Source organism: Phalacrocorax carbo, chromosome 5 (genome assembly GCF_963921805.1).
Source record: "Phalacrocorax carbo chromosome 5, bPhaCar2.1, whole genome shotgun sequence".
Classification (NCBI taxonomy): Eukaryota; Metazoa; Chordata; class Aves; order Suliformes; family Phalacrocoracidae; genus Phalacrocorax; species Phalacrocorax carbo.
Genome location: NC_087517.1, coordinates 3,698,850 through 3,714,224, shown reverse-complemented (window position 1 = coordinate 3,714,224; position 15,375 = coordinate 3,698,850). Strand labels below are relative to the sequence as shown.

The 15,375-nt window shown below is 40.0% G+C and overlaps 1 protein-coding gene across 1 annotated transcript in view; it reads right to left on the bottom strand.

The window, feature by feature from the left end:
• Positions 1–15,375, bottom strand: part of LOC135313338 (uncharacterized) — a 342,721-nt gene that overhangs the window by 24,192 nt on the left and 303,154 nt on the right. Inside the window, exons 16-18 of the mRNA XM_064450993.1 lie at positions 12,160–12,331; positions 3,705–3,870; positions 349–2,139 (exon numbers count right to left, since the gene is read on the bottom strand). The gene's annotated coding sequence lies outside the window, so the exon portion shown is untranslated. The remainder of the gene's footprint in view (positions 1–348; positions 2,140–3,704; positions 3,871–12,159; positions 12,332–15,375) is intronic.

The window sequence follows — 15,375 nt, the reverse complement described above, 5'->3', positions numbered from 1 at the left end:
ATCTACATTATTTCTCATCTTCTTTCAAATAAATTATGGAATACTAGACTGAGCACATAAAAACAAAGTGACTTGTTATCTGTAAACAGCAAGATAAATTGTCCAGAAGTTCCTCATTTAGTTCCTTTTAAATTTAAGGGCAAGTTATTGGTTGTACCTTTTTTTTTCTATCCCAATTTTTTGCATTTTTTTACAGCCATCTTATTCTGTTGCCAGTGGCCTTTGTGCAGCCATCCAAAGCCTGATGATAGCGCAGAAGGCATAAAATAATTCCATTATCCCAAGGTTGGACAGGGTAGTACAGAAAAGAAAAAAAAAAATATTGAAAAAATCAAATAAACAACTTACATGGATATTTCTCTCCATCTGTAAAATTCCTTGTCCATAATACATCTTGTCATACTGGCAAATGTGACACATCCAAAGTAATGAACAGTGGCTCTGTAACTGTCCTCGCCTTTAGAAAGATAGCTCTGATATTTACCATCACCAAAGCCCCCCTTCCCTGGTGAAACATATTAATTCTTGTCTTAGAGCAGTGTCGAACACTTGGAGTTCACATTCATTTTATTCTAAAATCATATTGTCTGAAACACAATTAGCAACACTGCATTTACATTTTAATTATTAGTGACAGGTGAAATTGAAAGGTTCGCTTTAATAATATTGCACGTTTCCACCGCACCTCCCCCATGTGACAAATCACCGAGCGCGTTTACGCGACGTCCCGGGGTGCAGAGGCCCCCCGGCCCCGAGCCAAGTCCTGGACCAAAGTCTGTAGAGCCACATCAGTGGCCTTAAACAGCGATCAGCACGTTTAATCCTGCCAAGAGAGGGATTCTTTGGGGGACCGGTTAGACTATTATTGTTTTAGGGATGGGGACATAGACATGGCATGTCTGCAGTTGGATTTCGAAGGCAAAATCTAACAGCCTCATTTTCAACTGTAGATTTTAAGCTTTATATCTCAAGACAAAGTAAAAACCAGAAAAGCAAAATCCAGGCAGGAAGCCTTCTCAGGATTGTCCTTCTTTTTAATTTGAAAGACTTCTTTAAAAAGCACAGCAAAACTATGATGACTTTTTCAATGGATTCTCTGTGTACTCTTCGTCCCTGGAGAGACTGTGTCTCTCACCACCACCCTTGAGAAAAAGAGATGCTGAAAAGAGCCACAAAAACTCAAATCACTGGGGAGGACACCTCACCCAAGTGACCCAACTTGGCCTGAACTTTGAGTTTTGGTGGCAATTTTAAACGGTCGTCTTTGACCAGTGCTCTGCATCGTCATCCAGGCTGAGTCATGGGGATGTTCCCTGGTGTGGACCAAACAGTTCCAAGCTCTGCATGATGCTCAGGTTTGGTAGCAAAGCAGAGAGTGGAATCACGAGTTTCACTAACATGCTGGTGAGTGATTCATGCATGAGTCGCTTCACATCCACAGTGTGGAAAGGCACCCATAGGTCACTGCTGCTCTCACCTTGGACCCATAGAAGTCCACCATTCCTCATAAGAACAAGTCTTCTGAGGAGCGGCTGAGGGAGCTGGGGGTGTTTAGCCTGGAGAAGAGGGGGCTGAGGGGAGCCCTTCTCGCTCTCTACAACTACCTGAAAGGAGGTTGTAGCGAGGCGGGGGTCGGACTCTTCTCCCTAGTAACAAGTGATAGGACGAGAGGAAACGGCCTGAAGCTGCCCCAGGGGAAGTTTAGGTTGGTTATTAGGAAAAAATTCTTCACCAAAAGAGTTGTCAGGCATTGGCACAGGCTGCCCGGGGAGGTGGTGGAGTCTCCATCCCTGGAGGTATTTAAAAGAAGGGCAGACGTGGTGCTTGAGGATATGGTTTAGTGGTGGCCTTGGCAGTGACAGGTTAGCGGTTGGGCTCGATGATCTTAAGGGTCTTTTCCAACCTTAACGATTCTGTGATTCTATGCTCAGCCCCACAGACGTGACCAGCTTTGCAGAAGAAAATGGTATGGTCAGAGAAGGACTTGTCACAGGGTTCCTTAGCACATTTAAGACCAGACCTTGACCTGTTTGATCATCCAGGTAATTTTTCTTCCAAGCTCTTCCCTTCCCTTTATTCTCCAAGCTCCTGGTGCTGGCACTGTGAGCACACAGCCATCTTGCAATTCAATCATGTTATCTGTGCAGTGCAGGCAACAATCAAATAAAGACAAAAATAAGAGTTTAAACTGAAGTTCCCATCAGTTGCAGATCCATATACATAACATTTTAATTATATCTCATCTCCAGTGTAATAGTTAGAGATGCCATTTGATACAGCTTTTTTTTATTTGAAAAATTAAATCTAACTAAATTAGCAAAAATAAAGTAGTAAAAGTTAATTGGGAATTATCTACTCCAAAATAACTCTTACTGGTAAATGCTTTGCGTGGTTATAAAAGGCTGATAAATATAATTGTATTTATGTAATGAGTATCATGTTTAATTTACTGTACTTGGTTGTTATACACCATTTTATGCAGGCCTCATCAGTGAGCTTCGTATTATTGCTTGTATTGCTTTTAAAAAAACATCACAATCAGATGCAGCACATAGGAAACGTCCAACAGATTTCGAACAAGGTAGCGATTAGCAATTTGTCCAGAGAAATATTCAGGATGATCTGCATCTGCGTGACCTAAAAATAAGAGCGTTTAGTAACACTCTGTACACTGATGGTTCATGCCTAAGTGGCTTGACACAATGCGCCGTGGTCTGGCATATGCAGCCTATGGTTTAAGAACTGTGATGTTAATCTCTGAGCTCAGATAGGCAATTACAGCCGAGTGCATGACAATGGAGCAATGCTTGCTCCTGGCAGAGCTGAGCTCTGGAAAAGGGTGAAATTTCATTTTTTGCACTTAATCTTCAGTTAATACAATTTTGGTCAGATGTTGTCACATTCCAGAAAGCACAAGTCAACCCAGCCTCTGTCTTTGTGGGTTTCTCGGTTTTCTCTGGTTTAGGAACGGACTTGAGACTATGTCACTTCTCTGTTACTGTTATTAAAAATTATACTTTTTTTTTTTAAAAAAAAATGCCTTGGCATAACTCCCCTGGTAAAGATCTTTAAAACTGAGCGGCGCTACGTCCAACAGTGGAGATCCGTACATACTCTATGCACATTCATACCATTTACAATTACCAAAGGGAAGGTAAGATTTTTCTTTTATAAAGTTTTTCTTTTTCAGGGTTATTTTGGAGTATGTGTCATCAGATGCAATACAAACCAGCCGCATGACCCCAGGCAATCAGTGGGAAAATAGCGCTCTAAACTGAGAAAAAACACACATAATACTGTGGTTTGTCTGAACAGAAATTTCACATGCAAGCAGACAAATTCTACCTTAAATATCTACATTCAGCTCCCTCTGAAGTTCATGGTAGGAACGTCTTTGCTCTACAGCTTCGTTCAAAGCCATTGTCCTTAAGTTACTGTCAGGGGACTGAACCAGATATTTATCTGGTATTTATCTGCCCAGTCATAGAATTAGCCAAATAAATTCATATTTCAATATATGTAAATATTTACCAATTCGAAATCACGATGTCTCACTCTGCTTTGAGGAGTAACTATATTCATTGGTCCTATAAACTTAATACTTTTACATCGTCTTGGTGCTGGCCTTTTATTTTGAAAATTATCTTCTGTTTAACCCATTAAGTGCCGGAAACCCTGTGCATATGCAGGCTATTGGTTCTTACCTCACAAAAGTGTTCAAAGGGATAGGCGGCTTGCTTTAATTTAAGTCACCATTCATGAGGTAAGTGAAGAGTTCGGCTTAAATTTGGGCCTTCTTGTTTGTAAGTTCTTGAAGGAGCAACCGTCATCTTCAACTCATCCATCTTGTAGACACAACAAAGCTTTTCTCTGCAGGAAACAAACAAACAAGAAAGTAAAAATAAACCCATAGCAAAAACCTGTATGTTCCCATCCAAATCTTCCTGGGCTGACAAAGACCAGTATAGAAATACAAAACTTGTAGTAGATTTACCAGTGCTTCTCATCATGACAGTGCACAAACCATAAAGTTAATTCTTTCTTACGTTATTGAGACTTAAAAATCAAGATTATACAAAATATTACTATCTCTGAAGAAATAAAGCTGAAATTCAGGCCCTGATCATGATTGAGAAAATCAGTCTCAATCTCAATACTCTTAGGAGTATTCTTAAGGAGGACAAATAAAAAGGCCAATGTGTGCTGGTTTTTATCACAATTTTAAGATCATTTCATGCTTTTTCTCTTATCTAGCTAAAGATCTTTGAACGTAGAGTGTTGGCAACATTATGAGCCTACGGAAATCCCTAGTTCCCATTATTGGCGTGTGAAATATGTAGTAGATTAAATCTCTTCATTCTGCCAGCACCTATGCACACAGTGAAGGACCTGCTCGCATCCCATCCTGCCCTCCAGCCACCATGTGTCACGGGGCACCACATCTCATCCTCTCCTCTCAGTCACAACTGACACTGCAGAAGCTCACTACATCCTCTGTCTGGGCAAATTTTTGACACTTTCCTTGCTCCCATTCAAAGCACATTCAAAAATTCGTAATATTATAAAAAAATAAATAATATTTGACCTCCAGATTTCCTTTTAAAACACTGCAGTTCACAAAACAGCTAGAAATCTGCGATTCATGTGTAATTACAGCACTGGAGCCTGAAGACCAGCTCTCAAAGGGAATATTGAAAATTCCCCAGAACATGTGGATTTTGAAGCTCTGGCAATGCTGCATTGCTTTTAGGCAAAGAGTCCAACCAAAAAACCCTCATTTGGAGCGAGCTGATTGGCAGTGAGTTGGCAGCAACGACTTGTTGACTTTGGAATACCAGAAAATCGCCATCTACTTTTAATTAAAGAAAGGGCATATTTCTCTCCAACTCCCCCATACCTACTCCACCTTGGCCTGGTTTCTGTTATTTCTGTTGTGGATACATAGCTGGAAGATTTATTGTATCAGATTAAAAGTAAAGGCTATTAACGTTGGATTCCACAGGGATTTTTCGTTAAGGCTTCTTAGTTTGAGTTTATTTATAAATTGTCATCCTGAGGCTTGTAAAAAGGTCTTCCCCCCCACCCTCCCCTTATTCTAGCGACATTGCAATTTATATTGCTGCTATTTCCATAGGAGAAGTCAATTAAGAATTACAATTTGTTTCATTATAAGTGAAGCTAAACTGGAGCTGTGCCTCGACACGCAAGTTACTAGCAGATTTTACACTATTAGAGTGCCAAAAATGAATATATCCTGCACCAAAACCTAAAAGAAAAACCCCAGTTAAGTTATTTAGCTTCTATGGTCCACAAATGCGGTTATGCCGTTTGCGTGACATTTCTCTACCCACCCCAGGATAAGCGGCAGCAGCCCAGACTTCGACAAGCACACATTTCCTAAGGGGTGGTGTTGTAGGGAGCAAACACATCCACTGGCTTAGCTGTTGCCCTACCAAGAAATCAGAAAGGTTGCTAAATGCTTTTTATTGTAGCGAGGGAAAGAGGTACTGGGCTATCACCCTCTTTACTGACTCATTTAATGTTTTAAAACATTAGTCCTGTTTTGGTAAACCTTCTGAACACGTAATTGTGAGCAAGGTACCATATCTCACTAAGCATCTACACGGCTCAGTTTTATTCCGCCAAGTTTCTGTCTGAGGTCTGGACAGCTTATCTAGCAGTGACTGGAAACCGGGCGCTCGTCAGGCCAACCACGGCCCAACAGAGGCGTTACACTGAGATTTAACACAGCACTAGATCAAAGATATATAAAGCACGTCTGAGCTAATCTTCCTCTGCTCTCATCTGAGGTGACCTGCTCAGGCCTCTTAAGTCTTTCATACATTTTTACCTCCAGCTATAATATTCTTTAAACAGAAAGATACAAAGTCATGCACTCCTGCATAGATCATAATAGCACCGATCATAATATACATAACTATAGCAAACCCCACAGGATGTACCTCACAGTCTTGTTTCCACCAAATATTACCATTCCTATAGCTTGGGTTCAGAAAATAGTGTGCTTATGTTTGCTTGACTTTCTGCATCAGCAGGCCTGAGATATTTCATGGCATAAAATTACTATTTGATACAAACATAGAAGATAATAATTAACCAAGAGCAAAAAATCGATGGACAGAGAGCACTTAGGAAAACAGAGAGGACAGGTCTTGCCCCAGACAGTATGTCCTCTCTTCCAGTTCAGTGCACCAGCACAAGCTTGCAACATCACCCAGTTTTGAGGGTACCAGGAAAGGCCAGCGAATACAGCATAATCGTCAAGTGTGTCGTAATTACAGAAACATCTGCTCCAGATGTTTTTGATGCATTGTGCATCACCATTTTTCACAATAGCCTGCAAAAGTTTACATTTCTTATCCACAGCAGATTGGTTGTTATTCTTATTATTTCAAGGAAAATCAATTCTCATTAAAGGTACTAGATGACAGTCGTAAAGACCAAGAGCCTTCATTCATTACCAGCCAAATAATATTATAATGGCATTAGCAGTGGAGGTTTTTCTCAATGCCGTACCAACGCATGTACTCACAATATCACGGAAGCCCCCGGTGTGGGAAATTTTAGTGCACACGGTTGGACCACCCAGAAGAGCCCTGAAAGGGGCACGTCAATACACAGCTTCGCTCAAGGTAGCTGAAGTACTGGCGGGGGGTCGCTCGTGTGCTCGCTAACGTGGAAGACACAGAAAGGAACGTACTGATTACCCAACTTCTAAAGTAAAATTAATGGTTTAAGAGAAAATTATGTCCTTATAAGGACTTTAGGATCATTTGGTAACACAACAGCTGCAATAAAACACACCAAACCTATTCTCACATGAAAAAATTAGTGATCTTTTTCTTTTTGACACAGTCGTAGGTGCTTTAGACATCAGAAAAAGGCAGTGAAAAATAAACCAATTAAGTCACGATGAGCTTGAGAAGGTATGCATGCATTAGGTTCTTTTTCCCCTTTTAAAGCCGTCACATTTCTCCTGCTTCTTGTGGTTTTAAACCGTAAAGGATCCCTGTGTTTCCCCGAGACAAAGGATGGGCTCTAAAACTCTGTCTTCTGAAGTGATGAGTTAAAGAACACTGCGGGAGTACTTGCCAAATCATACCACCATTATTAATTCAGGCATGATGAAAGTGTTCATTTTAGCTATAATCATGTAATTCATCAAAATACTAGTAGAGCATATCATTCTGAACTATTACACTGATACAGCACCTTATTGCACCTTCACCGAAAGCAGGAAATGTATTTTTTGATGCTTATCTACTGAAAAGCAATTCAGTTTGGGATTTTGGAAGCACTATCTTGTGTTACAATAAAAAGGAAATTTCAAACATATTTTCTTGTGCTTCTGTAATGCTGTTGTTATGTATTTGGGTGATTGATTATATCCAACGATGACATTTAAAAATGGTAGAGCACTGAAACGGTGTATTTATTCAGTGATGTAGGAAGAAAAGATTGGGGTATGAATATGTGATATTATATGAAGCGGAAATGTAGATTTTGGTCTCTCTGCCCACTTTTAAAATACCTTTTAGAGGCCAAAATCCGTCTGCCACAAGAACCTTTCAAAATAAAGGTTCCTCTGGAGTTCTTTCAATGACAAACAATACTTGTTAAAAAAAAATTAATCCAGTGATAAATCTCAGGATGTTAAAAGGAATAGGAGCATCCTGGGCTCTGGCAGAACTGAAGATCCCCATCTCATCATCTTGTTCTGCCTATCTGTCTCTTGCTCAGCACACACTTTTGTGAGCAAGTTCAAATTACGGAAAAAGAAAGAGAAAGAAAGAGAAAGAGAAAGAGAGAAAGACAGATGGAAGAGGAGAAGAGAGAAGAGAAGAGAAGAGAAGAGAAGAGAAGAGAAGAGAAGAGAAGAGAAGAGAAGAGAAGAGAAGAGAAGAGAAGAGAAGAGAAGAGAAGAGAAGAGAAGAGAAGAGAAGAGAAGAGAAGAGAAGAGAAGAGAAGAGAAGAGAAGAGAAGAGAGGAATGTGAAATTAAATAAAGCCCTGCTAAGTACAGGCCTTGTTGATTCTTTTCACGCGTTACCCGCGGCGCCTTTGGCACAGAGCTGGCTGGTGCTGCAGCTGTGCAGACTGCTGAGTGATGCACCTAGATAATTTCCAAAGAACAAAAAGTCGTTAATTGTCCACATCAGGAAAGCTTCATTATTACAAATAGAAAAGCAAAAAGTTAGCCATTCTCACTCTCAGGCAAAATCAAAGAAAACAAGATTAATGCATGCTGAATGCATAAAAGGCTACATTTAGAAGAGCTGGCAACGAGCTCCAGTACCCCTTTTTCTCTCTCCCTTTTTCCCTCCCCCTCAGCCCCAGCGTGGGCATCCTCCTACGTGAATAAAAAGCAGAATTTGGGAATTGGAGGTGTGTAACTGAGCATGCAACGAATGCACATGCAAAGATGCCTGATGGGTCCCTCTTCCCCTACCCAAATTAGGTGTCAGGCTCTCAAAGCTTGGCTAGGAAGGCCAACTGGGGTTTATAAAAAGCATCTTTTAATCTAGAGCAAAATATCCTTAGCAAAGGAATATAATGTAAATTCACGACTCGCAGGAAGGCCGTAAGCTGAAGGCATATACTTCCACTACACGACAACGAGGTGAAGGACCAGGGCTTAGATGACAGCAGAGGAGGAGAACGAAATCATTTCTGAATTACCCCTGTCTATTCCACTAATACAATAAAGCTACAGCACTCCATCCTCCTTCATCCACACCACTCCACGTTGGCACAACAGATACATCAAAATAGACTCAATGCTTTTAGTTGAAAGTGAAAATAGAAAACACAGAGAAAAGAGGCTGTTACTGTAAAGACTGAGGGATGTAACCAAGTTGCACACCGGGAGAATTCAGCAATATATTAGAAATTTACCTTTTAGAAGCAGCTGGCAAGCCGAGAAACAGTTGGAAACACTGTTCTAGTGGAAATCTCAATGTTTCAAGTGGAATTTAAAGAAGCCCAGCAATAGACTGAATGAAATGTACAGGAATGGAAATTCAGAAACATAATCCACAAAACAGAGGAATTAAAAGGCTCTAAAAAGGTGAGCAGCATACAAAGAGATGCAGCATAAAAAAAAAAATATCGTTATTTGATGGTTAAGGGGCAATTCCACGGTTCTGAAGCAAAAATAAAGAAAAATAATATTACAACTGGCCATTCGATGGGAAATATATATTTGTTGTAAACAGAGCCCTCCTTTGGGGACTTTGAAGGTTTAGAATTTTTTTCTGGATATTACACGATGCCCTAAAGGTACAGTAGGCTTTTATTCTTGATACATCAAAACCCAAGCCCTTCTCCTTCAGGGGAAGAAAAAAAAACCAAGGTCAAGTCAGTTGTAGGGAGCAGAGATTTGTACGACCTCTCCGAAGAAGATGACACGATGTAATTCAGGCCACTAAGGCAGGACAAACTAATCACCTCCTTCTGATAATATACATATATACCTGACACTAAGTCAAAATCACCAGCAGAGATGCCGGCCAGCAAGTGAAATCACAGCTCTGCAGACTCAGGTGCATCACCTGAGCTATAATGGTGCTCCTAATTCTGGAAATCAGAACCACCCTTACACATCTAACTCTTATTCTCCTCCTGTTTGGGGATAGTTTTTTCTTTTTCAGTATTTAAGCCTGCTTCCACAATAAATGGACGAGTAGTTTAACTTCAATGCAAGCAGAGTACGGGCATGCTGGTACAGGTCTCCTCCACACAACTCCGATAATAATTGCATTTATTAAGGATGTTTAGGACGTAGCCCAGTTTTACATGTGTATATATTAAAGCGGAACGAACAGTAAATTATTGTTGGAAGCAATGTTTTATGTTGAATATTAAAGCAAGCTAATAACATTTACTATTCTATTCAGTAATTATTTGAGAGTAATTAGAAGCTAATAGCTACCAGTTTATAGCTATTAAGTCTCTTTAGCACTACAACTTGGCTTTTATATGGTCTTTTTGTTTATTTTCACTATAATCTTCTCTGCAGCCTGCCTTCATGCAAACACAAACCCCTCCTTCTTCACTTCTTAAGTGCCCAAAAAACAAGGAAATTAGTAAACTAACCACAAAATAAAATTATTTCCCCTTCACAGAATCTCTTTCAATTCTCCAGCTGCAAAAGTGATTAAGTTTAAGCATGTAAGTGATTATATTAACAGATTTACCGGGATGATCAGGTGTGTAAGGTGCATCCCCACACACCTGGCTCCTCCAGCACAGAAAGCGCTTTTCTTCAGGAAGAAATTATGAGAAACAGCAGAAGACATAGTCCACGTATCGCAGAAAGAGAGAAGACAAGAGTTTCTTTTGTCCCATTTTGCAGTAAGAAATGGATGCTGTTCCATTGCTGGAGCGATCCCACACCAGGAGGATGAAGCAATTTCACAGCATGTGGGTACAAAATGAGTTTTTTTCACATGATTCCCTTTCAGCAAGCTTTTAAATGCTGCGCTGGATCCAAGCTTGTCCATATCTTTAGCAGTTGGTGGTGTTGTCCATCTATAGGTGCGTTAGCACTGCTGGTGTAACACATCCGAGCTGGACACAAACTAGCTTTGCAACCCGTACTGGTCTGCAGCGTGCCACAGGTACCCAGATATAGCCGTTTGGTACCCGGTATGCTAGCAAAATATTACTTTAATAATAAATAAACCTTACGTGTCAAGCATTACAGTTTCTCTGCAGCAAGATATAAAGCCCCACCTAAGTTTAAATGCATCACCAAGTGGATCAGGCTCGTAAGCCGGAGCGTCACACAGTGTACACCTCCTACAAGCTGAAGCAAGCCCTAAAACGTGACTATTTGGTGCCAGCTACCTTGCCGACATTTTTAGGTAAGTAAGTTTAATACCATCCAAGGACGCTGAAAAATTTCCTGACAAAAGCGTACAGTAGCAGAAGCTGAAACACACTTTGACATGCCAATATTCATCTATTACCACCTGTTTTATTGAACTAAGCCTGTCAATGGGACGCAGCAAAGCTTCTCGATAGCTGTATCTAGAGGAAGAGCTGTAGGAAACAGAGCTGCATCTTCCACAGCCAGAAAGGGCTCTGGAAGAAAGCACGAGAGGTCAGAAATATTTGAATAAGGTGTGACAAGAGTGATCCCAAAGCATCGTTGGACTGGGGCAGGGACAGCAGCCCGCGGACCGCTCCTCGTCTTGCTAACGCTCAAAGCCACCAACAACGGTGGCAGGAACAACCGTGGCATTTAACTACTCCCGAACTTTTTCACTGGACTCTTTTTTGCTATAATATAAGCTCACTTTTTCTTTAAAATCATCATCTAAGCTCATAAATAATATTTCTGAAAGAAGAGAATGTTAGATATAACAAAATAATGATGAAAATCTCATTTACTTAATAAAATTCCTTTGGTTTTAAATCAAAACTGATCTCCATCCATTTGAACTTTAACTACCTAATTTTGTCTCGCATTTCAGATAACACATAGTAAATGTAATTTGTCATCATAAATGTATTATTATTTAATCATATGAAAGTTTTGGTTTATCTTGAGAAAATATTTATAGTAGTTTTAATACACGGGGTCCGTTCTTGACAGAAATGATGAAACAGATTTATCACCCTTGACAAATTATATTGCAAAATGTCCTCTCCTGACTGCTCACAACAGAAATATTAACGCGACGCACAACTGGAACACCACCTGTGATTCTCATTTCTTTAGGCTAGTATCACGGCACCCTCGAACCCCTTTTCCTGGAGACTATACGGTACCTCCAATGTGAGTTACTTATAAGAGTAATTCTATGAATGACTGAAACCTGTAGGCGTTTAAATCAAACTAAGCAGTGTTTTATTAAAGTGCCCAGCAAATCAATCTAAATCCAAGGATAATAAAGCCCTAATCAGGTGGTAGAAAAAATAATAGGTTGTCATGCATGAGGAAAAATAGGCAATCATGGAATGTTTTCTTTAATTAGGTTGTGTAAAGTGGAAGGACTGAGTAGGAACTGGCAAGACATTCATCATGAGCAAGGTGGGAAATTATTTAGATTACCGAGGAAGGAAAATTGAGTGTGAAATACTGAGATTTGACTGGACAGAAAATTAAAACCATTTTGCTATTCGTGTCACTTACTTTCGGCAACTTATTGGCAGGTATGGCTTTTCAAAGTAGTGTGAATCCAGGTATTTCTGTAGTTTAGAGACCGCATAAAACTCGCTCTAACTTTCAGCGGCATTCGCATATGCAGATTCTGCCCGTGCCTCCCAGAGGGACAGAGTGGAAATTCATCTCCATAGAGTTTTAGCTGGAAAAATCATGTGGATTCAATTGTTACTTTGAAATAAAGCGGTTACTTCGATTATCCCAGGTCATCAGTACACGGCTAGGTACTGGAGCCGCTTTGCAAATTACAAACATTATCAAAACATTATTTAGAGAGTCTGGGAGTTTTCCAAAGTTAGGGAACTAACTCAGTGCACTAGATGATGATGAAAATTATTATTATTAATTTATTATTATTATCACTACTACTACTACTATTTTTAAATTATTTCTCAGCCATCCAACGCTGAAGTCAGCTCTGGTATGTATAAAAACATTGACAGTACTAAGGCAAGCTTATAAGTGCTGTCAAAAATAAATAAAAAATAGCCTTGAGCCTTTCAGAGACATTCTAATTATAATGCACTTTAATTTAATCAGCATTTTTCATACCTATCCTAAAGTCCTCGGCAGCATATGCAGAGGAGTCCTGAGTTCTTCCCAGCTCTGATAATGTTTCAGTATCAGACTGAGAGATCGCTCTGTTTTCTCTCTCCTTTCACTGAGATGTTAAAATGGTACATTAAAATTATTTTTTTTTATTCCATCATTATAAATATTATCAAAACCTTTTTGGCTAATGAGAAACAGAGATCTTGACTCCTAGCAGTCCCTTCTCTCACCGCTATGCTCAATGGGGGCTTTCATACCGTAAATGCAGGGAAAGTCCCTAAACATCTTTAACGCTAATCTGAACCATGGAAGTTGCCTCCTCATAAAATCAATATAATAGCAGAGATAATTTTAAACTTAAGCTGACTTTAAAATCATCTTCTTCTGGGCAGAGTTTCAGTTTCATGAAAATTGCATCGAAACCCAAGAACCTAAAAGAATTTGCTCAGCTGAGATCTCAGTTTCGTTGTAAGAACTGCAGCTGAGGGGTACCCAGGAATCAGTTATGCTCCACAGCTTTTCTTGGCGCGATGGGTGTCGGAAGCCCTGAGGTCTTGATGATGAAAAAAAAAATAAGATGTTTGTCCCCTTTTGAGGCAGTAACTGCAGAGGAGCAGACACAGCAGCAGGCAGCCGCGCAGGCAGGCTGGCGGGAAATCAGGGACTGTCACACCGTCGTCCAAACCCAACCATCCCTACGTGGATGCTGATGAAGTGGTGAACCCCAGTTCAACAATGTGTTTCAGTGGAAACCTCTTAACTAGGTCTACTCTGGTAGATGCTCTGCGCAGGAGAGGATATGACACAGTTATTGTGAGACTTGAACACAAAGTTTCTTTGGAGAGAGTCTTCAGAAAAATATCTAAGTTTGAGTTTAAAACCTGCGCGAGCACTCCACGTTAATGTTCTCTGACTTCTAACAGAAGTCCTGCTCACACCTTTGAAAAACGGTGCAGCTTCCACTTCTGTGTTACTTTAAGAGTAAACAAACACGTTTCCTGGAAGGATTTTCACAGCAGAAAAGTTTCACAATAATTTTCTCCTTATGAGCTGGCCTGACCCTCAGGAATGGCATGCAGGGTTTTCTTCTGAGGCTGCTCAGCTGAGCACGGATGTGAGGAGCCGCCTGACTTAGCGGTTCAGAGCGCCAAGCAGGAGAGTTGCCACCTCCAGCCCACCACTCCCAAAGAACAAACCTACAAATCACTTGTCACCAACTTTGATCTACCTTGTTTCAGGTGGTTTCCTCTCTGTCTATTATTTCTGCTAAGAGACCCGTGAAAATTAAATACAGACCCCATCAATGCTTGAGTGACCTAGTGCTCCATCATACCAGCAGTGTAACAGCAATAAATCATTTCAACTTTAATCTATTGTTATTGATGAATGTACAATTATTTGTCATCTAATATGCTGAAAATGATGACCAAAGAAATAGATCAACTTTTTTTCTTCTTCCAAGTACGGCATTGATGGATTGTATCCCTAAGCTGTTATTACACTTATAATGTACTCTTCTGCTATGACAGCACAGCTAGTTTTTTAATCATTCCATAGTAATCAACTTAAGACAACATAGCAAGACTCATAACTCATGTTCTTTTCATTTTTGGCAGTGATGGGAAATGAAAATGTTTTTATTCTTTTGAAATAATTCTTACCTGACTAGGCTGAAGATTGCTTTAAAATTGTAAATAAATGGTTGTTTATTGAGCTGGAACTGAAAAGTGACACATTAAAATGCCCGTTTCTGAAGAAAAAATAATAATTTAGGCCTGAGTGGAGCTAGAGTTGGTTGAAAAAAATACTTTGTTTTTCTTTTAACTGGTTCAGTGCTAAGTAAAATCCGTACTTGATGGTTAAGTCGCACGAGCAATGCTCCTACTGCCATATCTAAGTGCAGAGTGAGTCTGTAAAGACAGACTGGCTTAGTGAAGTAATCTCAGGGTACGTTTTCAAAACCTCCTTCTGAAAATCTGTGGACTTCAGAGCCACTTGCCACTTTCAGCAGCAACTTGGAAGTAAGACATGTTCTCAAAATTGTGATCAGCTTAGGTTTAGTAGATTAACTGGAACTTGTAAAAATCTCTTGGAAGAGGAAAAAGAATACGTAAGCCATTTCTCAGGGCACTGTAAGGGTCGGAAGACCAGACGCTGCTTCCGAAACGTGTAGGCAATATAAGAAGTGAAAATACTTCAAGAAACTGCTTTTTATCATATGCCTAAAAAACTGTGGCATTGCAGTACTACCCAGAACACATTAATAAAAACACCTTTTTTTTAAATGTTGATTCTGATCTGATGGTTTTTACATGAAAAATATTACAGGATTCGCCCCATTAAATGGGATTTGGCTTTTAGTGCACATCTGCTATATTTTAGTTTAAAATGCTTACGTTAAAAGGACCATAGGGAACTTTTTGTCTTACAGCACATAAAGGACCAACGAGATGTCTTTAACTGAAGTATTTTTTTACTGCCCAGCAGCCTCCGACAGCCTTCGCACCACTCGACAGCCTTCACAAAGCAGCTCGCCCTCGCCTCTGTCATCTCACCTTCAGCTTCATATATTTCCAGCTATTTTCTGCCCATTTTTTCAACTGTTCTGCTGTGTTATACCCTTTGCTGGGCAAA